The sequence below is a fragment of the Propithecus coquereli genome, unplaced genomic scaffold, assembly GCF_000956105.1.
Source record: "Propithecus coquereli isolate 6110/MARCELLA unplaced genomic scaffold, Pcoq_1.0 Scaffold575, whole genome shotgun sequence".
NCBI lineage: Eukaryota > Metazoa > Chordata > Mammalia > Primates > Indriidae > Propithecus > Propithecus coquereli.
In genome coordinates, this window is record NW_012151674.1 from 368,299 (window position 1) to 391,499 (window position 23,201).

Consider the following 23,201-nt stretch of genomic DNA (forward strand, 5'->3'; position numbering starts at 1 on the left):
TCTCACCTAAGTACCAAGGGACTGGATTAAAGAACAGTCTGACTGCCTTGCCCCTGCTCTTTCCAGATGTCTCTTCTAACATCTGTACAACACGCGTCTTTCAAGCACCTAAGGTGAAATAGGTGTGCCTGGTGTGTGTCTGTGTGTGTGTGTGCACATGTGTGTGCACGCGTGTGTGTGTGTGTCCGTGCATGTGATGCGTCAAAAGATGTCCCTACCTTCCTCTTGCTCCCCACATTGTTGGGGTGACCCAGTAACCTCAGGGGTCACTGCCTGTTGAGCGAATGAAGGAGACAAGTAGGAATGAAGGTGAGCCGCTTCTGAACGCACAAGACAACCTACAGGAAGATCCCAGCGGCCTGGAACCATCAAGAGGAACATTCGTTAGGGGTTTTCTAGGTGACTAAATGTTTACTTCTTAAAGTACCCTAAGGATGTTTTAAACATTGCAAGTTTAAATTAAATTTATTCCGAATCCAATCGAGCCTCATTTGATGACTCACTAGGTTGCCATTTAGCTCTCTTCTTGGTCCCCCTCCATGCCTCAGTTTCCCTTCTGGGAAAGCCCAAGGCCCCTCCTCTTTTATTACTTCTAATCAGCAGAGGCCCAAGATATCAGATAATTTATTCTGTTAGAAATTATGTAAAATCAGAGTAAAGAAGCCATAGCTAAGGGCCTGAGAATTTCCCTTATGAATAAGGTTCGTAAACTTTAATGCAAAGATTTTGTGACATGTATTTTGACTGCTCAGAGATTTTTTAAAAAGTGTTCTCTTTCCAGTATTTTTATACCATGTTGGATTTATGAGGTTATTGAATAGCTAAATTGCATGCTGGTGAGGAAGGCATTTTTGTCACAGAAATGATGGCATTTCTGCTGGGAGGCTGTGAGTTAGGTGTTGAGGGTTGGTAAAGGCATGTTATCTACTAGTTTGCCTTCAAGAGGGTCACGTTGAAAATTCTCCAATTCAGTTATTTTAAGCCACAAGAAGACAATGCAGGGACAAGAAGGGCCGCTTGTCTGCCGACGATCTTGCACAGGAGTCTGGCGCAGGGGCTGCTGCCCGGGCCTTACTCACCAGCTCTTCCCCTTTGCCCCTGGAGGGTGCTAGCTCTTCAGTCGCCAGAAACAGAGCTGCTTTTGTGTCTTCCCCTGATGCGCGTCTCAGGCCAACCTTCCTGAAGCCCCGACAGAGGGCCCTCCAAGCAAGTCCTGTCTCGACAGGGCCTTCCTGGTCCCCTCTGTGCCTGGGGAGTCGCCTGCGTGAGCCCATCCAGCCTGTGCCACCTGTGAGCTCCTTGGCTGGCAGGTGCCAGGTGGAGACAGTCAGCTGCTCAGGAGAGAGATTGTTCTGGGTAGTTACTGCCAGCAAGGGATCCCATTTTATCTACCTGCCATCAGAGTAATCTGTCCTCTGCTGGAGGCACCTCAGAGGAGCCATGAGCAGGTGAGGCTCGGCAGATGGCAGGGCAGCCGGGGTGACTCCGGGCTGGAGAGCGAAGCTGCTAGCCCTGCTCCTGAGGCCACGGGTCTGGCTTGCTCTGTGAACTCAGGAAACCTCCTGCCCTTCCCGTTTATGGTGAAAGTGGGCCTCCTCCGGAAAGGCACAGTTTTCCTACTCCGTTTGTTCTCAGATTGGTGTTATACCCTGGAGCCAAATTAGTGGCTAGGAACAATTGGAAACAAATGCTCTTTCAGCATCCTGCTGGGATCGGGATCCAGGTGGGGACACCAGCCGTGGTTGCCTTCTCCACTGAGCCACCGCTCTGCAGAGAATCAGCATCCCAGAACCATTCAGCACAGCCAAATTCTCTCATGATCAGAAAGTGCTGCGCACATCTGCCTAACCTCTGCTAACAAGCTGGAGCCCTGTTAAGTTATTTATGAAACAATATTCAGGACCAGCCCCGGGAGGCGAGTTAGGAAATAATGAATGGGAAGTGCCATGGTGCTGTTTGGAGAGGCCATGGCTGGCCTGCTGGAGTGAGGACCAGCTCTCTCCCCAAGGCTGCTGGGTGCTCTGAGGCCTTCTGATGGCTGCCATGGCCGGCACCCTTCTCTGAGATGCTGACAGCTGTTGGCTTGGCTTGGCTGGACTTGATGGCAAAATTCTTCCTACTCCTCTAGCACTGGTCTGAGGAAAAGTGGTGACCCTCTACATTCCTCCCTATCTGGATGTGCCTTCCCCAAAGGGTAGTTGCCAATAGGAAGTTCTGGAAACACTTGGTGGGGGGAACCTCCTTTGTAGTCCCTACATAGCTGCTGGATCATACTTGACCCCCCAATCACCTGGTTTTCTGCCCCCCACTAAACTGTGGGCTCCTCAAGGGCAGGGAACTGGAATGGCCTTCATAATTGATCCCCAACCTAGTCAACAGACCGACACTCAAAAAACATTTCGCAAATGAATGAAGGGAATGAGTGGCCTGGCTTCCAGTCCTGGACTTCCCCAAGTACGTCTCTACCACTCTCTGAAATTTTCCTCAAATGTGAAATGAGGAGGTCAGGATGGATGATCTCTAAGACTTTGTTCAGGCCAGGCATAGTGGCTCACACCTGTAATCCTAGCACTCTGGGAGGCTGAGGTGGGAGGATCACTTGAGGCCAGGAGTTTGAGACCAACCTGAGCAAGAGCAAGACTCCATTTCTACAAAAACATAGAAAAATTAGTCAGGTGTGGTGGTGCGTGCCTGTAGCCCCAGCTACTTGGGAGGCCGAGACAGGAGGATTGCTTAAGTTTGAGGTTGCAGTGAGCTATGATGGCACCACTGCATTTTAGCCTGGGCAACAGAGTAAGACCCTGTGTCAGAACAAACAGAAAACCAAACAAAAATAAATAAATAAAGGCTTTGTCCAAGTCCAACCCTGCCCAGTTCTAACACTGGCTCCTGCCTCGGGACTGGCTTGCTCCTGGATGTGCTGCCCACTATGGCCATGTTCCCTTTGCCCGGGTGACCCTGGCTTAGTCATTGTGCAGGCTTCCAGTCTAGGTCTTGCTTTCTGGTGGCCAAATCCTGTCTTCTGTCTGTGCTGTTTTCCCCTGACGCATCCTCAGACTGTCACTTTTCTCAGTTACACAGTTGAAAATTTCCTCCAAAGTCAAGCCAGATGCAAAATGAGGCCTTGTTAGCACAAAGAGAAGCATGTGTTCTGCCCTGGGCTGCACCTCCTGGGTAGCTTGTGTTTACTTTTCTTTCTGAGATAGACCCTTCTTCACAAGGGGAATTAAAGCCCTCCTCATTTCCACCCAAATGAGGAGAGCCCAAGGGTCAACCTGTGGCACATTCACATCCCTTTATGATGCTGCCTTTGTTCAGGAAAGCAGAAGGAGCCAGCCTCTTCCGCCTCCTTTATGCCCAGCACGGAATTTCTCACTTCCCGTGAAACAACAGCAACGACAACAACAATGTTGACTTGTGTGAGAGATGTAATTTTAACTTTTCAGAGTATATAATTATTTCATCTCATTTTTACAGTATCTCTGTGTTGCAGGCGAGCCAGAAATAAACATCTGGATTCATTTGAGACCCAAAGATTTATTGGTATCTAGTCCAAGATTTCTGGAATCTTAGGACTTTCTGGCTGAGTATGAACCTAGTGAATGTCTTCTCCATGATTCTTCACCTCTCTGGGGACGTGAACAGCCTTGAAATCTTGGCAAAATTCGTAAACCTCTGCCAAGAAAAATGTACACATAAATACTTCGGGATAAAATTTCAAGGGGTTTGCGGAAGCCTGTGACCTTAAGGTTTCTCTTGCTCTGGTCCAGTTACTTGGTTCAGTCGATGAGGAAATTGAAGCCCGGAGAGTTCGGGTGACACGCACAGTCATGCACTGTGGAGACGAGGGCCATCCCGCAGGTCTAAGATTCTTCCCGACGCACCAAGCTGCTCACCGCTGTATCAGAGGAGGGGCTCAAATCCTCTAATCTTTTTCTCAGTCTCCTATTCCTTTCTTCTTTTAGATTTCCTGCTCATCGTTTTCTTGCTGTGGGTACATTGCTAGACTGTCCTTCATTTCAGACTAGAGAGTTGGTCCCCCACCCCTGTCCCCACCAGGTTGTGTTTTTTGTTTTGTTTTTCATTTTCCAGCATTAGCCCTCTGGGATCACCTTGGCGCAGAGGCTCCCACAGGGAAGGTCGCCTTCCCTGTGGGCAGGCTGTCCTGGCTGTCCTTGTCCCAGGAGCTTAGCCCCCCTCTCCCTTGCAGCCTCCCCTCCAAGCTTTCCCCACTGTGGCTGGGCAGCTTGGGGTTCCCCTCTCTGCTCCCACATCAGTCCCTGGCTCTCTTATCCTCTCCTCGGGCCAATGAGCTGCTCCTCTCCCTGCCCTTTAAGATCCCAGGCTCTTTTCTGTTTTTCTGATAGAAATTGGGTGAAGTTAGTGGTGGCATATATACATAGTTTTTAATTGTGGTAAAATACACATCACATAAAATTTGCCGTCTTAACCATTTTTAAGCGCAGTGTTCGGTGGTGTAAAGTGCATTGACGGTGTTGTGCAACCATCACCACTATCACCCCCAGAACTCTTTTCATCTTGCAAAACTGAAACTAGAACCATCAAACAACAACTCCTCATTCCCCCACACCCCACCCCAGCTACTGGGAACCACCAGTCTACTTTCCGTCTCTATGAATTTGACATTTTAAGTACCTCATATGAGTGGAATCATATCGTATTTGCCTTTTTGTGACTGGCTGATGTCACTTAGCATAGTGTCCTCGTGGTTCATCCGTGTTGTAGCATGTGTCAGAATTTCCTTCCTTTTTAAGGCTGAGTAATATTCCACTGTATGTAAGACCACGTTGTGTCTATGCATTCATTCACGCACTGGGTGGCTTCCACCTCGTGGCCGTTGTGAATAACACTGCCATGAACGCAAGTGTACAAGTATCTGCTTTAGTGCCTGCTTTCGATTCTTTGGGGTATATGGTCAATATCCAAAAGTGGATGCATGTTTTTAAGGTGCCTTAATTATTCTCTGCTCCCCCTTAAGTCTATATTTGTTCTATTCTTTAATGTCTTGAGCAACCACTGACCTTACTGGGTCTCAGGCACATGCCCCAAAAGCTACTTTCTCAGAGAGCCCTGGAGGGACCACAGAAAACAGAGGAGACTTTCTACAGCCAGCTTCCCTTAAAAGGCTCGGGAGGCCTCCCTGCTGCCTCAACTGCAGGTTCTATCAGGAAGTAGGGTGCTGGGTGGGGTGGGGGAGCAGAATGGGTTAGATCTGGGTTAGGACCCAGCTCAGCCACATATCAGTGGCATGACCTTGGGCGACTTCCCGCTCCTCTCTCTGCCTTAATTTCGGGATCTGTGAAACGAACAAGATAAAACGGCCTCAACATGCTCAAGCAGCTCTGTCCAATACAACTTACTGTGATGACAGAAACATGCTCTGAGCTGTCCAGAACGCCAGCCACTAGCCACATGTGCTGTCGAACACTTGAAATGTGGCAGGTGAGACTGAATTTTATATTTCATTTCATTTTAATTAGTTAGAATTTGAATTTAAAAAGCCGCATGTGACTCGTGGCTTCCTTGTTGCACCATGCAGCTATAGAGGATGTACTAACACAGTACATAGAAAGGACTTCGCTGGCCCGGTGTCTGGCACATACTAAGCACTCGAATAAATGTTTGCTATTATTAGGTATTATGCGTCTTGCTTTCCGGCCCACCACACCTGATGGCTCTCAATGACACCCCACACTGGCTGTCCCGGAGTCACCTGGGGGAGGGAGGGAAGGTGTTGCTGCATGGTGCATGTCAGTAATGAGCCTTGCACTGAATGTTTCTGGTCTGTTACTTTCCCTGGAGGGTCATGTGAGCTGGAGTGGTATGTGGCCTGCTTTGCAAGTGATTAACATGGTGTAAGCAATCTGCATAGAGAGAAAAAACCCTCAGTTGGTATTCCATTATTCTATTAGAGTTTCAGAGCCGGGATTAAGTGGACATGATTTCTTCCTATGGGCCATTAATTTTGTTTTATTGCTGGTCTGATGGCCATTACCCTTTTTTGCCAATGCATTCCCCCATTAGGTTTGTACAATTAACAAAATATGTGCTGTTAGGGCTTTGATAGGAGGAATGGGATGGAAATAAAGGGAGGGGGTGCAGCCGCCACAGAGTTGGGGGTGGGGAGAAGCTAGACCCAGGGGTGGAGTGTATGGGATAAGGGGGGTGCCTCAGCACCTGCCTTCTGGCCATTGGCATTCCTGGAAAACTGCGATAGGACCTTTCCCCAGCTCTCCCCTGGCTAGGAGCAGAGGAGTTCCCCAGGTGAGAGGGAAGGACACTTGGGGGGTCCAGGTGGGAGCAGTGCTGGCATTTCCTGGCCCTCCTCCTTCAGTCTCCAGCTGGGTACAGCACAGCTGAGAGCATGATGCAACACCCCCCACTCACCTCACACTATCACCTTGACCCTGAAACTCCTCAGCAGCAGCATGAGCCAGCCTCTAGGTGTCTGGCCTTGTGACAGGAGAAACTTCCGGGGTGACAGCTGCCTTCTCTCTGCAGGACACACAGGAGGACATGTGCCCGATTAAGAGGGGTCAGCTTATACTCAACGCCATCCAATGATTGCCACGTGGAAATGCAGGATTGGCATGGTTAGATCACCCCATTTTGGGAGAAAAGTTAGAAATCTGGATTTTTAAATATGAAATTTCCCAATGTTTAGATGTTGGCAGAATTTTTAAGAACACTGGGCAGGCAAGAGCCACCCTTGGGGCTGCCAGTTGGCAACCTCTGTCAGTTAATGAGGAGTCATGGGAGGGTTTTAAGGAGGGGTGGACACAATCAAATTGTGTTTCAGAAAGATCCCAGAGCCGAGGTGGGGTGTGATCGAGTGGATGGGCAGAAATGGGGAGAGGCTGGGGGCCCGGAGAACAATTAGGGGCCCTTGCACTGCTCTGGAGAGAAAAAGCAGAAGCACAGTGATACTCCTGATGGAGAATTAGCAAGTCCTAGTCTTGGTGTCCTTGCACCTCAGATGACGTCTCCACAGAGGGTTTGCCTGTGCAGAGGCCGTGCCACTCTGTGAGCCCACACCACTCAGTGGATGTACGTCTTCCCTTCCTGGGCGCAGAGGGCAAATCACATGCTTCCTCCCAATGTGGAGAGGTCATAGTGTCTCTCGTTCCTTTTCCTATGTAGAAAAATCGTTAGGGTTAGCCCCAGTACCACCATTTCCTAGAGGGTTTCATAGTCACACCTCTACTGACAAGCGCAGGCCCAAGATAAGAGCTGGTCTGGGTAAGGCCTGGGGAGCGTCACTGAGGGACCTTTTCCAGGTCCTCTGCAACCGGGAGCACAGCACTGCCTGCGGCCCAGGGGGCTGAGGACAGGGATGGAATTAGCGTCTGTGCTCATCAGGCTCAGAGGAAGGCTGTGCAGTACTCTTGGTGCCGGATGGGTTAGAGTCTCAGAGCTAAGTAGTTAGTGCTCGGTAATTATACCTTCATGCAATTACCCAGCTATTGTGTCACTTAGAGCCTGCTGGTGAGGGGCTCTAGTGCCTGCCTGACAACCTCATTGGACAACTATATGCAACTGCTAAATGTCATCAGGTACTGAGGGGGCACAGGTGGAGCAGAGTGGGGACTTGCGGGCGGGGAGGGGCAGAGCCGCAGGATATGCGTCTGGAGGGATGGTCGTCCTTCAGGTGTTTGCTCCCAGAATGATCTATTTCAACCAGATTCTTCCACTCAAGTTTTATTTCTCTGTTAGAAGGTTTGCTCATATGCCTATGGAGAGCTTTTTAGAGAAAAAGTGCATCTAGAGAGACGCTTAGTGCACAAGAAGGGCTTGTCGCAATTTGGTCCTCATCCCAAAAGTCTGGCTTGGGCAAGAGCAGGAAAACTTGTCATGGGCAGCGGGATGAATGTGGAAGTCCTTAGTCTTCCCCATTCGCCTCTCTATTTCCCATTCAGTGGCACCCAGCCCTTACTATGTGACACTGCACAACAACAACAACAGCCTCCACTTACTAAGTTATTAATATGTTTTAGGCATTGCACGAAATGCTGTGCATGCATCACCTCAGTTAAAGGTGCTACTGTGATTCCCCTTTCAAAGATGGGGAAATTGAAGTCCATAGAGGTTAAGGTTAGGTAAACCATGGGCACCTGCTGGAACCCAAAACTGTTTGTCTCCACGTTCTCTAATCTTAACCACAGCGATATGCTGAGCTGCCTTAGCAGCCTCCCTGGGGGGTTAGTCTGGACAACTTCAGAAATGTGTAGGTGTCAGATGAAATTTTATTTTAAAGATAATCTAGTAGTCTAACCCTATCATTTTGCAGATGAGGAAACTGAGGCATAGAGTGACTAAATGTCTGTGTCCAAGATCAAACAGTAAGTTAATGAGAGAGTCAGGGCATGAACCCATGTCTGCCTCACCCCCCTGGTCTAGTGCTCTCTGTGTTAGACTCATGACTTTGTTAACCCCCAAGCTTATCTCCCTCCATCCTTCTAACTTACCCAGGTGTGCTTCACGGATGCTCGCACAGCTGTCCTTGAGGATGCAGGGTCAAGTTCTACTGTGCTACTTCCTGTGGGACACTTGCTCCTATCCCTCTCCCTGCCTCTTTTCCAAACAAACACAACCATTCAACTCCCTCCTCATTCACCATTTTGCAAATTCCCTCATGTCTATAAACATGAATGGTCAATCTCATTTATGATCCCATTTCATTTTCATAGTAAATAAGACAAGCCTGAGTTGAAATTCTAGTTGCATTATGGCATGGCTGGAAGCCTTTGACATGATCCTTTGCCACAGACCGCTGGCATTGGAAGGCCCTAAAATATCATGCACATGGATGGCTCCCCAACATGCACCCATGGGCCAGTGCCAGTTTAGGAAGACTTTTCCACTGGGGCATGGTGATGAGTGAAAAATAAGGACAATGTAGAGAGGTTGTATATGCACAAAAGTGTGTGTGTGTGTGCATGACAGGGAGAGAGAGAGAGAGAATGCTTTTCATGAGGCTGGCTCTATTTATCAATTAATATGGCCCTTTAATGTAAGATATTTTTACTCTTCTTACTTTGGAAGGCTGAATTGTTTCATGAAATGATGGTAAGAGAAGACACCATTAATGTTTTATCAAAATATAAGTTTGTCAACCCTATCCATCTTCTAATGTTTTTCAATATTTTACTGATGGCTGAAACCCAAATCTGGGAAACCATGCTTCAGATAAGCTTCTCACACAGTGCAGAATTCTCCTTCCAGTGTTGGAAGTGCACTCCCTTCCAAGGAAGCCTGACTCATTTTGGATGGTTGTCACCGCCAGAGAATTCTTTCTTGTATTGCACTGCAGATTGGCTTCCTCTAATGTCTGCAGTTAGTGCTAATCCTACTCTCTAGAGCAAAACAGTCCCTCTTTCGCACAGTTTCTTCAAATATCTGGAGGGCTGTCATGTGACAGAGGGATCATATTGCTTTAATCACTAGAACCAGGACCAATGGATAATTTTAGAGAGGGACAAATATACGTCACAGCCTCCTAACAACACTGAAAACAGCAAGAGCAGCAGTGATAGCTAATGTTCCGTGAGTGCTTATTTTGTGTGAGGTACTGCTCTAAGCACCTTACAGTATGTGAAGTCATTCAATCCTCACCACCACCCTCAGAGGTAGAACTATTAATAGCCCTATTTTACAGATGAAAAACTGAGGCATGGAGATGTTAAATAACTTGCCTGTGGTCAAGCCGGGATCAAAACCTACATAGTGTGATTCCAGAGCCTGGAACAACTAGACTTTTAACCCACAGTTTAACCACTGGGCATCTTCTCTTACCTCTCTTTTCTACTCATCGCTGTCAAAGTTTGTAATATATAGTGCCAGAAGTGCATATAGAACTAATATGGACTGATAAGTCCAGTGTGGAGATCATTCACCCCTCCATTGGGCACAGTGTGGCTATTAATGCAACCTAAGATCACACTGAGTGTATTTGGCAGCAACACTGTACCCTGGGCTCATCTTGAGCTTGCATTTAACTCATATAATCCATGTCTTTTTTTTTCAAACCAGGTCAGCCCACTCACTCTGGTTTTTGCAATATATTTTTGAGTTTAAGAGCAGGATTTGGTATCTATATTCTTCTCAAATCATTTTCTGCAAAAGATTCTGTTAAAAAAAAGTAGATATGCTTGTGGACATAGCATATAATAATTTGATGGTGTAGAGTAATGGGATTGTGGGCAATTTTTCTTTATTTTTAAAATTATTTCATCTGTGGTCATCATGATGTTATTGTGCAAGAAATAAAAACTGGTAGAGGAAAAAATGGACTTTTTAGTTTTGGCCCATCCTTTCAGCTTGTTAAAAGCTTTATAACAGTCTTGACTCTGTCTCTCCAGCACACTACCTACTTGTTACATCACGTGCACATGGAAAGTCTGCTACATCGTATTCCAAGTACTGGTGTCTCAGACGGACAGTCCCAGAGGGCAGGGACAGAGCACACAGCTCTGTGATTTAATCTAGAGGCTTCGTGCAGTGAGTTCGTGTAGTGCTCAGTAGTAGTATAAGTAGTCTAGACTAATACAAATTGGAGCCCATTGCCAGCCAAGGCCTGGTTCTGAGGTGCTGGTTGTGGATTCTGGTTGGAATGAACAGGGTCCACCATTCAACATTTCAGCCGATATTTACTGAGAACCCAATACATGCTGTGCATTCTGCTAGGTTCTGGGGATGTAAAGATGCAGAAGACATGGTCCTTGTCCTCAGTGACTTGTAGTCCATTGGTCTGGTCCTGTCTCTGCGGTAGCTCCATGAGCTGTGAATCTTGATCTTGCTACTGTTAGTACACAGTCCCAGAGGAAGTGCCTTTGCCTGGAGGACATTGTTATGAGCAAGAGGGACGATTTATTTCCATGAGCACATCTCGCCATACCCCAAGCCTGAATCTTCTAACTGCAATTCCACCTTCTTCCAAGAAGCCTTTCTTATCTTAATTAAAGGGAAAATACTAAATGGGGTGGGGAATGGGGGGCTCTACATCATGTCATTTCCTTGTTGAAAAACCTTCAAAGGCTCTACAAGCTCACAGGTTAGCCTGACTGCTCTTGCCTGACACTGGAAGCCCTGGATGCTCTGGCCCCACCCCGCTTTCCTGGTGTTGTTATTCCCTGCTCTGGTCTCTTTCAGGCACACCAACCTCTGCATTGTCAGGACCCTCTGTGATTTCCCACTCCTGGCTCTTGCTCGGATAGACCCCCCTCCCTGGAATGCCCTCTCTCTTCCTTCCACCCACCAAGTTCTCCCTCTTCAGGAAAACTCCCTGGAGTGCTTCAGCCCTTGCAGACTTCATGTCTCTGTGGAGAGACAATGAGCGTCTCTTCCACAATTTAGCACGACCTCATAGATAGTCTTGTCTTCTCGGACAGTATTTCATATGAATGCTCTTACTTCCCCAAAGACGCGGAGGCAATGCTTTTGTAACAGGACCCACAGATGTGATTCCTGCTGCTTCAGTGTGCGTAGAACACAGAGCAGACACCTGATAAATATGTGCTTGGTTTTTAAAAAATTGTTTTATACTGGAAAGAGAATTAAAAGCAGTCAGGCTTTTGATCTTTTCAGTCTTGTCCCTATGATTCTTTATGCATATTCTCCTTCCTGCCCAAATGGACTCTTTGCCTCTACTTGAAAGTTTCCTCCTGCAGCAAGACTTGCATATTCATTCCCCGCCATGAACAACAGGGTCAGTTTTGTTGTTTGCTGGCTTTTTGTAGCCTTCCCTGTGTAGACTGCAAGCTTTCTTTCACAGGGGCCCCTCAGCTCCGTCCCCCTGCATGGGGTCTTCCATCAGGCAGGAGATGCTAGGAAATGCTTATTGCCTTGGTCAGCTCAGGACACTCCAGCCATGAGCCTTTTTTTCTCTGTGGTTCCTATAGAGAAGGGGCTGAAATTCTTAAGACATTGCGGCACCAAGTAGGTAGAGGAAGGCATGAGCCTCTCTCTGTCCTGGTCAGCTCCCTAGACAATAAGCACTTTGCACCAGGAATCTCTTGCGAGGAGACTTTCCCGCTCAGTGCTGTGGGGCTGCCAGCCCCAGCTTTGTTCCCGAGCCAGACCTGCCCCTGGGCTTACCCCATCCCTACCCTGGCTGTCATTCCCCACAGAATCTTACCCAGTCTATAAAGATGTTTTCTTTCATTGACAGGTGAAATCTGGAGCAGAACTCTGAAGCTTTCTGTCCTCCATGCCGCTCACTAGAAAAGGGGCTGTGAACTGTAAGTAACTTTGATTGGCATTTTCCATGCTGACTCAATAAGGTTATGGGTTAAAGATCAGCCCTGAACCTGGTCTTTAACAGCCACGCATTGTGAACAAGAAACACTCAACAATGAACTAGTCAGAATGTAAAATACAGTGGAGCTCTAATTAGATTATGTCTGAATGTGACAAAGAAGCCCTGTAATATGACATCCTATTTAATTAGACCATATTGATTGTGCATTAAGGTGACTTGATGTGTTACATGTGTCATGAGTTCTGGAGAAGGAAGCTCGTGAGTTTACAAGGCTAGCCCAGACCCCAGCCACCATCGCTGTGGGCTGAGCTTGGGAGACAGTGAGAGGAGGAAGCGGTGACATCAGTCCCCAAACTGGCCAAGTTTATAGCCTGCACTTGCTTTGACATCTGGTTATTTCTGGGGAGGCGTGAGGGAGGAAAAGGAAATGCAGCTGACCACGTCCCTTCCATCAGCCCAGGAATAGCTCCACTCAGACTTAGGCTTATTTGCTCATGTTGTTTCTTCCCACTTGGCAAAAATCAACCCACCTGTAGGACCCGGCCTACGTCCACCCTCCTCCAGCCAGAAGTGACTACTGCCTCCTCTGGCCGGCAGGTTACTGTGCTCTGTACCGCAGGGCTGTGTGCTCCTGCAGGGTAACGTCTGGGATTCCCACTTCCCTCCTTCGCCTGCTGCGCCCTCAGCAGAGTCGCTGTTCAGTGATGTCAGCCGGGTGGCCGAGTGGCCCTGGACCGGCATAGCTTCTCCACCCTGCTTCTGGGGCTCCTGGAGGCTGGGCCGCTGCTGCGGCGACTTTGATAGTACATTGGCTTCCAACCAGTCCGTGGAATTATAAATGATTAACCGTTATCAGCGCACATCTTCACCTCTGTGTAAAAATAGATTGACTGTAATGAGTATTTGAATAAATCATAAGAATGGCCGCCCTGTGATCGGCTAACATCCTGCCAATGGCTGCCTGGTGAGTGAGCAGGGCGCCGGCCCTCCCGCCTAATGGCCTGAGATTCAGTGCCGGTCGCCTTTGTGATTGACGGGCCTGCGCTCCCAGGGCACCTCCCTTGCAGCCAGGCTCTGGAGCAGTCGGAGCCCCCGGCTGAGGATGGGGGAGATGGGGAAGGGTGCCTCTCTCCGTCCTGTTCCAGGAAAGCCTGCCTGGGAGGTGGGGTGGAGGGCGGGCGGAGGGGAGCCAGACTAGAAGATAATGACCTTTGTGAGAATCGATGTCTCCTCGCATCGGAGGTTAGAGGGACCTCATAAGTCAAGTCGAGTATGAGGAGCAAGCTGAGCGTGAACCTTAATGAGAGCTGAGAGTGTGGGGGAAATAGGTCTGCACATTCCCCTGAGAGTGGCCGGGCACCTCGGCACAGGGCCACCCTCACCCAGGGAAACAAGGACAATAAGGAGCCCTCACAGGGACAATGAGGAACCAGGAAAAGCAGCTTTCTTCAGGTCCCAGGCCTGAAGTGGGAAGATGCAATGATCCCTCAGGGAGTGGTTTACCAGCGCTCCTGCCATCTGGACGGGGAAGAGGACGAGGAGGGGGATGCAGGCTCAGGGTGACAGGGACCAGGTGGGGACAGAAGAGTCTAAAAGTCTAAAGTTTCAGAGAGAAGGCCAGTGAGGACTGGATCTGAGAGGGAAACAGTAAACATTCCAATTCAATTCCACTGGTGTCCCAGTTGCTAGGCTGTGTAACAAATCACCTCCAAACAGAATGGCTTAACAACATGTATTCTGCTCACACAGTCTGCAGGTCAGGAATCCAGACAGGGCTCGGTGGGAGCAGCTTGTCTCTGTGCCACTGGTGTGAAGTCTTAGCTGGGGAAACTCAAAAGCTGGATACAGGAATCATCCAAAGGCTCATTTGCCTGTAATTCTGGGCTGGGACATTGGCTGGGGCTGTCTCAGCCAGACGCACTGTGACCTCTCCATGTGGCCTGAGCTTCCTCACAATATGGCGGCCTGATTCCAAGGGTGAGCATCCTGAGAGACAGAAAAAGCCAGGTGGAAGCTGCATAGCCTTTTATGGCCTACCCTCCAAAGTCGAGCAGCGTCACTGCCACTGCATTCTTGCAACAGGGACAGCTGCAAAAGTCCATCTAGGTTTCAGAGAAGGGAACATAGACACCTCCTCCCACCCCCACCAAAGGAGTATTAATATCCTGTTGGAAGAATAGCCATTCAATGTGGTGAACAGCATGAGGAATAGGATAGACTTTGTTGCAGCCATCTTGGGAGAATACAATCTACCATAACCAGCATTTAAGTTCATGGTGTGGCACAGCACAGCCTCACCTATTTCCCAGAGAGAATGAAATGGATGCTTCCTGGAGGATGACGTGCTCCCCTGGAAGGACAGGCTAAAGAAACCCCTACCTTAGATAAATCAAACTGTCCCTTAACTCACAGATGTTTGAGTTAAAAGGGCCCCTCAGAAGCCACGGGAGACTTCCTTCCTGGGCAGCGCATGCTGGTGCTAGGAGGTCATGCAGCTGATAGAAACCTCTGTCTCATGGTCCATCTCGGCAAAAGTGGGTCCAGTTGCCACCACCGAGTTGGGTTGTCAGGTCTGCAGTGTCAGGTCTGGAGGGGTCTTAGACGAAGGACTCCACAAGCCTCAAGCCCTGCGCTCATATCCAGGGCTCCCCATACTCCATTGCCGAGGCCTTCCAAGCTGGGGTAGGTTTCAGACAAAGATCAGGATTTAAGAGGCTGCAAGGGGCTGTTCTGGGGCCTGGGGATTTCTGGACCCCACATCCTCTGTTTTCTTTCCTTCCTTCCCCTCTGCCACGTGCTATGACCTGAGGAGGCAGTGTCCTGCAGGCACCAGGCTCCCCTTCCTTTGCCATTTTCCTGACCCAGATGCAGCTAAATTCTGGAAGGGAATCTGAGTGCCCTGGATGGCTTGTTGTGACTTAAGGGGATGGAAACAAAACCCAAGCAACCAAAGAGCAGAAAAAGAACCAGCCCATCTTCCCAAAGGGCTAAGATCTGAGAATGGCTAATGCCAAAAGGGACGGGGCAGGGAAGAGAGGGGTGAGTGGGCTTGGTCTTGTTGAAAAGGTGCTGGGGTTTGTAGGGAGAGTCTTGTGTTCTTCCACATGAGCTTAAAATTAGTATTAGTAACCAATACTTATTGGGCACTTACTACATGCTAGGCACTATGCTAAGCCATCAGGGTGCATTTTCTCATTGACCCCTCACTCTGCTTTATGTGATGCTGGTATTATCTCTGAATTACAGAAAAGGAGAGGTGGCTCAGAGAACCAGAGCAATACCCTAGAAAGTAACAAAGTAAGTTTGTAACAGAGTTGAAATTCAACTTAGGACTCCAGAGACTTAAACCACTTCCTTGTGTGCTTCTGAGAGCCTCAGTTTACCCTCCTGTAAAAGGGGCATGTCTGAGGACGTCATCCCCAATGTCACCTTCAGTTTTCAGATCCTAAATGTGCAGATACGATTCTGGAAACTTGCTTACATATATCTAAGTGGTCCCACTTTATGGAGTTGAGGCTGTGTGAAAGCGTGGGATGATTTCCTATTCTTTCCCATTTGGTAAATCTTAGGTCAGGAATCTAATATTTAATTTGGGCAAATGAAGGAAACAGATAAAAACATAAAAATCATTTAGATTTTCAAGACACCAGCTTGGAGGGAAAATGTTGGATTTGAAGCCCAAAGCTCAGGTTTGACTCCCAGCCTTGTGACTTAGCACCTTTGTGACCCTGGGCACACGTCTTCGGTCTTTGGATTCCTCGTCTCTGGAGCAGAGACAGGATTGTGTGTACTCCCCAGGATGCCGTGGGACTCGTGAAATCCAGCACGTGCACGCACCTAGAGCCATTCCTGGCCCAGCATAGGCACTCAATCATGGTTCAGCCATTCATTCACCAGTGGAGTTGGAAAGAAAGGTTATTCCTTTGCATTGCTTCTGACAGAGATGGTCAAGACTCTTGCCTTTAACTGTACTCCCATAAAAGTTCACTCATAAACTATTGATATTTTAATAATACACATTAGTATCTTGCCCTTTGACAAATGAATATTGAATGAGCAATAAAGAGGCAAAAGAGTAATCAGGTAATGCTGCGGAGAAGCCGGGATCTTAGGTGGCTGTCCAAGAGAATGTCCTCTTTGCAGAGACCTTATGACTCAGCCCTCTCCCCAGGGCCCCCAAGGGAACAGCTCTTAAGAGGAGCTCAGGATCCAGCCAGCCCAGCCCAGTCTGAGCAGGATTTGTCCTTGTTTTTTCTTTCTCTTGGCTGGAGGGGACTTGGGAGAAGAGAGAATAGGTCATTCCAATGCTGCTAAAAGGGTGGATGTTTGACCCCATGCGAAATATCACGGGGCTCCCCATTATCTTTGCTAAAGGTACAGGTTTCTTCCTCACATGCTGTCTTCTCTCTGTAAATTAAAAGTCTGCAGACGGTCAGACAGCGTGCCCACGAGAAATCAGGCAACGAGCCTAGAAAACACAGACTAGTTTTACCTCCCTCTCTCCATGCAGGACCAGGTCTTGACGGGAGCCTATGCTTGGGGTGTGTGCTAAGGTTTACAAGACAGAATTTCCTGCCTCTTCCAGCTTCTGCTCCCAGCCCCGCTGCACAACCTCCAGCTGCCACAGCCTCCAGTTTCTCGTGGCCTCCGTCTGCACTGGGAGTCCTTGAGTGCACAGAGAACAGTGATAGGGGCTCTTCGTTGGTCCAGCTTAATTGGTGTGATTTAATGGCGTTTCTGGCGGATTCAGATTTATACAGCTTTCTGAGCTGCAAATCTGCTTTCTAAATGTAGATTTTTTGTGGAGTGGTAAAAAATAATGGCTGTTCTGTGATTCCTGCCTCCTGAGCTAGGAGATTGCAATTTACATTATGCAAATAGGCATTATGCAATCAAGGCACTTTAGCAGGAATCTGGTGGCGAAGAGGCCGCTGATGAGAAGCTGAGGTCTGCTGCCCCAACTGGAGGCGCCCCCGGAAGAGCGAGATGAAGTGGGTGGGGAGGGGTGGGCTGGACGGGGGAGGAGGCAAAGAGTCTGTGCCCCTGGTCCAAGGAGGCAGAGTGGAGCCTGCCCAGAGATGAGCGCATCGCATCGGGGAGCTGCCAAAGCGACTCTCTCAATTAATGGCTTTGTTTAATCATACCCCCTGTCCAGAAGAGTATTGTCTTACGGATAATTTCGTTTGCCTAACGAGATTTTGCTAATTAAATCTCCTTTCAGTTGGTGTGACTGTGCCTGCAGGAGAGGGGGCTATTTGGAGTCTTCTCCATAAACCTTTCTGGAGAGGAGCTAGGGAGGAGGGAGGGGAGGGAGGAGAGAGAAGAGACAGAAAGGGAGGGAGACCCTTTCCTGCTGTGAGCGGGGTTTGGAAGCTGCAAGGTGGCTGCCACCCACACACCTTGCCCGTCTTCTGTTCATGGAAATGCAGACAGTCATAAATCCTTGTCCAGCCTGAAGGGATTTCCCTCTGTTTTCTTCCTCTGTGGCTCCTATCACCTCCACATTCCCCACTCTCAGGCTCTTCCCAAACCCTCAGACAGAGAACCATGAGGCTTGCGAGGAGGTTCTGAAGATTTCCAAGCGCTGCTCCCAGCAGCCCTGGCTGTGGGGGTACGGTGGTGGTGTGGGATCCCCTCCCCTTGCCTTCACTGTTAGCCAGTCAGTCTGGCTCTTCAGAGAGGAAAAATTGCTCCAAAATTGGCCATTTCTCCAGGAATAATTGCCTGAATCAAAGAGGAGAAAAACCTCCTTAGATTCATTTATCATCAGGGCTAGCCAAGGAGACCCTCCTATTAATCTATTAATATATGGAGGAGCCTAGTGCTGTGCCTGAGATAGCTGGAGCCTAATTAATGCTGTTAGTTGTGAGTATTTGACCGTGTCACTTCCATGCTGGACCAACCCCAGTGGCTCTTTACTGTGGCCAGGTTGAAGGTCAGCTTCCTTGGCCTGGCTGTCCGGGGGCTTCACAGTTCAACCCTGGTCTACTCTTCTACCTTCGTCTCTCACCTCCTTGCTGCTCTAAACTCCCTGTACCTATTGGTGCTCAGACATGCACCCCAAGTGCGTGGGCTGTTGAATACCCCCCCTCAAATATTCTGTATACTTTTATGCCTCAGTGCCTTTGCACATGGTGCTTCTGTGTCTGGGATATCCCTGGCGCAGTATCCCTGCTTCTCCCGTAATACCCGGCTCACATATCTCCTCCGTGACTTCCTCCTTCAGGTCGTCCCTGCCGCCACCCCAGTGCTGCTGCGCTCCCTTCCCTTTAGATCATCACAGGACCGCAAGCACGGTTATTTGTCTGTCTGTCCAAGTTAGGGACTGAATCTCATTCTTCTCTTAATGCCAGTGCCTGGCCAGAATACGCACCCCACGAGGTTGGTTGAGAGAAAGGGTGAATAGATGAGCCAAGGAGAGGGTGGGGTGATGGAGACGAACCCTTTGTGCAGCCCCCCAGCCCCAATGCGTGATGGTGGGGGCCAGGAGGCTGATGTCCACCAAGGCCTGCAGAGGTGCCCGACCATCCACTCGTGACTTCCATGTATGGGCCCTGCACTCTGTGGGCGTCTCATTTCACACACTGTCACAGGCACCCTGTCAGGTGGGTATTATTTTTGCAGAGGGCACTGAGGCTCGTCTGTCCTAATCAGAGGGCCAGGCCGCGTTTGCCTGCAACTGGGCCCACTGGGGGGCCCCAGGAGGATCTACCTGGAGGGAGCTGCAAGCTCCTGTGCTTCCCAGCCCCCCCTCCCCACTCACCCATCCTCACGGGAACCTAAGCCACCCCGGGAGTGTGTCCCACCCTTGCTACCCACAGTGCCAGGGCTCACATGTGTGCTGGGATGCCTGTGTGTGCCCACCTGTCTGTGTCTGTGTGTGCTGGGGGCTGGAGCCATGCATAGGTCCTACAGTGCGACCTCCAGCTGCTGGTTCTGGACTGTTCTGGACTGTAGCCCATCTGGCATTGGGGATGTCAGGGGTGGAGGAATCTACACTCCATGCCGGAGAGGGGCAGCCCAGGAGAAATGGCTCAGATCTTCACGTGGGGTGCACGGGTGTACGTGTGCACGTGAGGCAGTTTTTGAAGAGAGTGGCTTTGTGTCTTTCTTGGTTCCTGAGTTTTTGTGCTCTACTCGTTGCCCTTTGGTCCAGATATATCTGTCCATGGTCTGTCTCTTCCTTTAGGCTTGTAATCATCAGAATATCCCCACCATGCTCTGAGTCTGTAGTGTTTTTAGGTACGCAGTAGGTGCTCAACAAATGCTCAGTGAATGCATGAGGAAAGGAGTGAACAAGTGTGCACTTTGGTGTCAGACAGACACCAAAGTTCTGTTATTTACTTAACTGGGACTTTGGCTTTAATTTTCTCTTGTAGAAAGCAAGAATAATAAGACTCCTTCTTCTATATTCTTGAAGGGTTGTTGGTGGGGGATTATAAGAGATGTGGAAAGTGTTTTATAAACTGTACGGCACTGCACAAGTGTAAGAGGTCATTACTATAATGGTTATTACACTTGAAGTGATCATTGTGTTTGAAAATTAGGGATTCTGTTTTCAGGAATATAAAATCACCCAGGCCTGATGTGAACTCTGAGACTTACAGAGCAATCATTATAGGAACTGATTCTAGATTTGACCAACTGTGGGAACTTTCAGGGGCTGGAGCCTCAGCCCAGGGACCCCTGCCCCTCCCCTTCCTGGTGGACCATGCTTGGGGTGGGAGAATGAGTCTGGGGAAAGTAGTCCACCTTCACTTAAGCCACTTGTCCCCCAAGGACAGGAAATGGAAATGGTGTCCCCTAAGTCTCTGTCATTGCCTAGACTTTCATGCCTTGTTATCTTTGCATATGCTGTTCCCTGTACCAGGAAAGCCTTTCCCCCTTCTCTCCACTGATCTTTTGATCCTCTCATGCCAAGTTGCTGCACTGTCTCCAGGCTGTCAGGTTACCAAGGATACCTCTATGAGGGCATTTGTCACAGTGCACCTGGGACTGTCAATGTCTGCCTCCCTCACCAGGGAGGCAGGTGCATCGCTGGGCAAGTGCCGGGCTTCACTCATCACTGTAGCCCCAGAGCCAAGTGGATGAATGGATGGAAGGATGAGAGATGAAGGGAAGAATCATGGCAGTGGCACAGGACTGGAGCCTCTGAAGCACCCTAAGCTATAGGGGAAGGTGAGGAAGAAGAAGCTTTAGAGGGATTAGCACTGCCTTGTAAATCACCCCAAAATTTATGAGATATTTCCCACCCACCTTCATGCCCCAAAGGTCAGTGAGGCTGACCTTCCCTGGGGTCACTGCACCTGGGGACCGTAGTCCCCTACAGGTGGGTGACTGGTCCTCAGCTGGGTGGTGAGGCCTCCACGTTGGAGCTACATCCTAAGGATGGGGCATCTACCTGCCGCTGACCTCTACAGGTGAGCAGTCCTCCACTTACAGAGGCAGTTGCTGCCTTCCTGCATCCCCGACCCTTCCAGATCTGTCTCTTGGTAGGGTTGGCCCCAGATGGTGGAGAGTCTGCTGGAAGCCATCCCAGGGCCGTGACTCCCTCGCCTTCTCCCCGGGTTGGAGGTATCTTGTCTGCCGCCTGTTCTGCGTCTGTCCCCCAACGCCCTCCCACTCCCAGCCCCAGGCAGCCTCAGCAAAGTGCCAGGGGGCTGGGAGGCTTTTCATTACCGAATGCACTGAACCTATTTGTGAGTGTTTTGCAAAGTGTTTAATCCAAGGTGTTCCCTCAATTAAATTAGTGCAAACATCTGTGTCCCACATCCACCTCCATTTGCATTCTGTGCCATTTATTACAGCGGGAAATTGGAAGGCACCTTAGGAATACTTAGGACCGAATTAGGCTAGGTTGGGGTGGGCTCTGGGGGAGGGCAGGGTGCCTGTGAGGTTGGTCCACAAGGCGAATCCGTCTCCAGGCTGGGACCTGTGAGAGCCACTTTCTGGTGCAGGAGACCACGTGGGGCGCAGTGTCCAGGCTCGGGACCACTGGTCTCGTGGGGGAAGTTGGGTGACTTTAATTAATGCCCTGATCCCCACCCGGGGCGAAGTACCTGCAGAGGCAGGAGGAGTTCACTGTTGTTGTTTTATAACTTTGAACCCAATTAAAAAAAAAACAAAGTGTATCGCATTCAAGTGACCCACCTGGGTCTCTCTCCAGGGGAGCATTTCCCTGCTGGAAGGTGGGGTTTTCTCATCATGAAACTGCTCAGCCTCGGTGACTGGCTGAGCATGGGTGGCAGCTTCTCTTCCCTTATACCATGTGATTCCTATGACTGTCAAGTACTTTAGGAGTCCTACTGTTATACTAGTCTAGGAGGGATCAGAGAAGAATAGTTTCTGCTGTGTGACAGCGTGACAGGCACTGTGCCAGGTGCTTCACATGCGTTATCTGCGATAACCCTCCCACCAGCCCTGGAGACAGGACAGGCCAGGGAGCTGGGGTTCAGGAAGGCCAAGCAACGTGCTTGTGGTTGCACAGTTGGAAAGCAGAGCAGCCGGGGCCTAGATGCAGGTCTGCATGACTCCAAGATTATGTGTTTTCCACTGCACTGGGATGTCTCTATCAAATGAAGCAATTGGGACTGGCTTTGAGTCAGGAACCGTGCTGCCTGGCCAGGTTGTCCAGAGGCCCTGGTGCTCGGTTGCCCCCTGCTAGGATGGCTTAACTGGTATCCCCAGGGACCTGTGATGCGAAGGTTCAGCATGCCACTCACTTACCAGGGCAACCTGGCTCTTGAGGGGTGGTGCAGGAGGAAAACGAAAAAGCCTGGGGAGTGAAGAAGGCCCATGGGTTGCTGAAGGGACTTTAGCAGTCACTCCATTTCTCAGGACTGAGTGGGGAAACTGAGGCAGAGGAGGCAATGGCTTGCTGGGCACAGAGGGTTTGGTGGAGGAGGCCAGACTGGAACCTGGTGCTCCCAACTCCTAGGACGGGAGTGATGTCAGGGCCTGGGAAAGTCCCAGGATTTTTTAAGGGTACGTGCTACCTTTCTAGATACAAATGTGAAATTAGATTGCAGCAAGAAACCAGAGTGAGGAGAGGATGGGAGGCTACTGAGGACTCATTTACTAAAGGCTGCCCTTAACAGAGAAACTTCCAGCTTCTAGAGAGCTGCCATCTCTAGCCTGGGCCCTGGGGCACCCAGACCCCAGGGAGAAGATCCTCACCAGCTCCTGGAGTTCCACCTAGAGACGTCCAGGGAGCAGGTAGAACAGACAGGATGTGTCTTAGTCTGTTTTGTGAGGCTACAACAGAATATCTGAGACTGGGTAATTTATAATAAACAGAAATTTATTCCTCACAGTTTTGGAGGCTGAGAAATTCAAGACTGAGTCCTTCCCCTGTAGCTTAGGGTGCAGCTGGCATCTGGCGAGGGCCTTCCTGCTGCTTCATAACATGCTGGGAGACATCACATGGCAGAAGGGTGAGAGAGACGGCCACAGAGAGAGAGCAAGAGGGGGCAACCCCACTCCCGCGATAACAAGCCCACTCCTGTGATAAAGGCAGAGCCCTCCTGACCTAAACGCCCTTGAAGGTCCCACCTCCCAGTACCGCCACAATAGCAATTCAATTTCAACACGAGCTTTGGAAGAGACACACAGTCAAACCACAGCAGGAAGGGACTTGGGACCTGAGACTGGACAGTGCCCCTTCTGGTGCCCATCTCCACCTCCCCCTTCCTCAGTTGCCCTGTGCTCTGGGCAGCACCGTGGCATCTGCGGGAAGATGGCCAGTGGAGGAACAAGGGACTGGAGCTCAAATCCCTGCTCTCCCCCTTCCTCCCTCTGACCAGATATAGCCATCTCTCAGCCTTGGTTTCCCCATCTATTAAAGAGTAATACTAATCTCATCCCACAGGGTTGTTGGGAAAATTAAAGGAAATCATAGGTAGGCTTGACTCTGGTTAGGACACAG

At 49.6% G+C, this 23,201-nt stretch overlaps 1 protein-coding gene across 6 annotated transcripts in view; it reads left to right on the plus strand.

The window, feature by feature from the left end:
* PKNOX2 (PBX/knotted 1 homeobox 2) overlaps positions 1 to 23,201 on the plus strand; it is a 257,241-nt gene that overhangs the window by 56,033 nt on the left and 178,007 nt on the right. For 3 of the 6 annotated variants that reach the window (XM_012658147.1, XM_012658151.1, XM_012658148.1), the window contains exon 2: positions 12,188 to 12,257. The exons of 1 other annotated variant lie outside the window; for it this stretch is intronic. The gene's annotated coding sequence lies outside the window, so the exon portion shown is untranslated. Of the gene's footprint in view, positions 1 to 12,155; positions 12,258 to 23,201 lie in introns of those variants that run through there. 2 more of the 6 variants (XM_012658150.1, XM_012658153.1) reach the window with 2 other exon arrangements.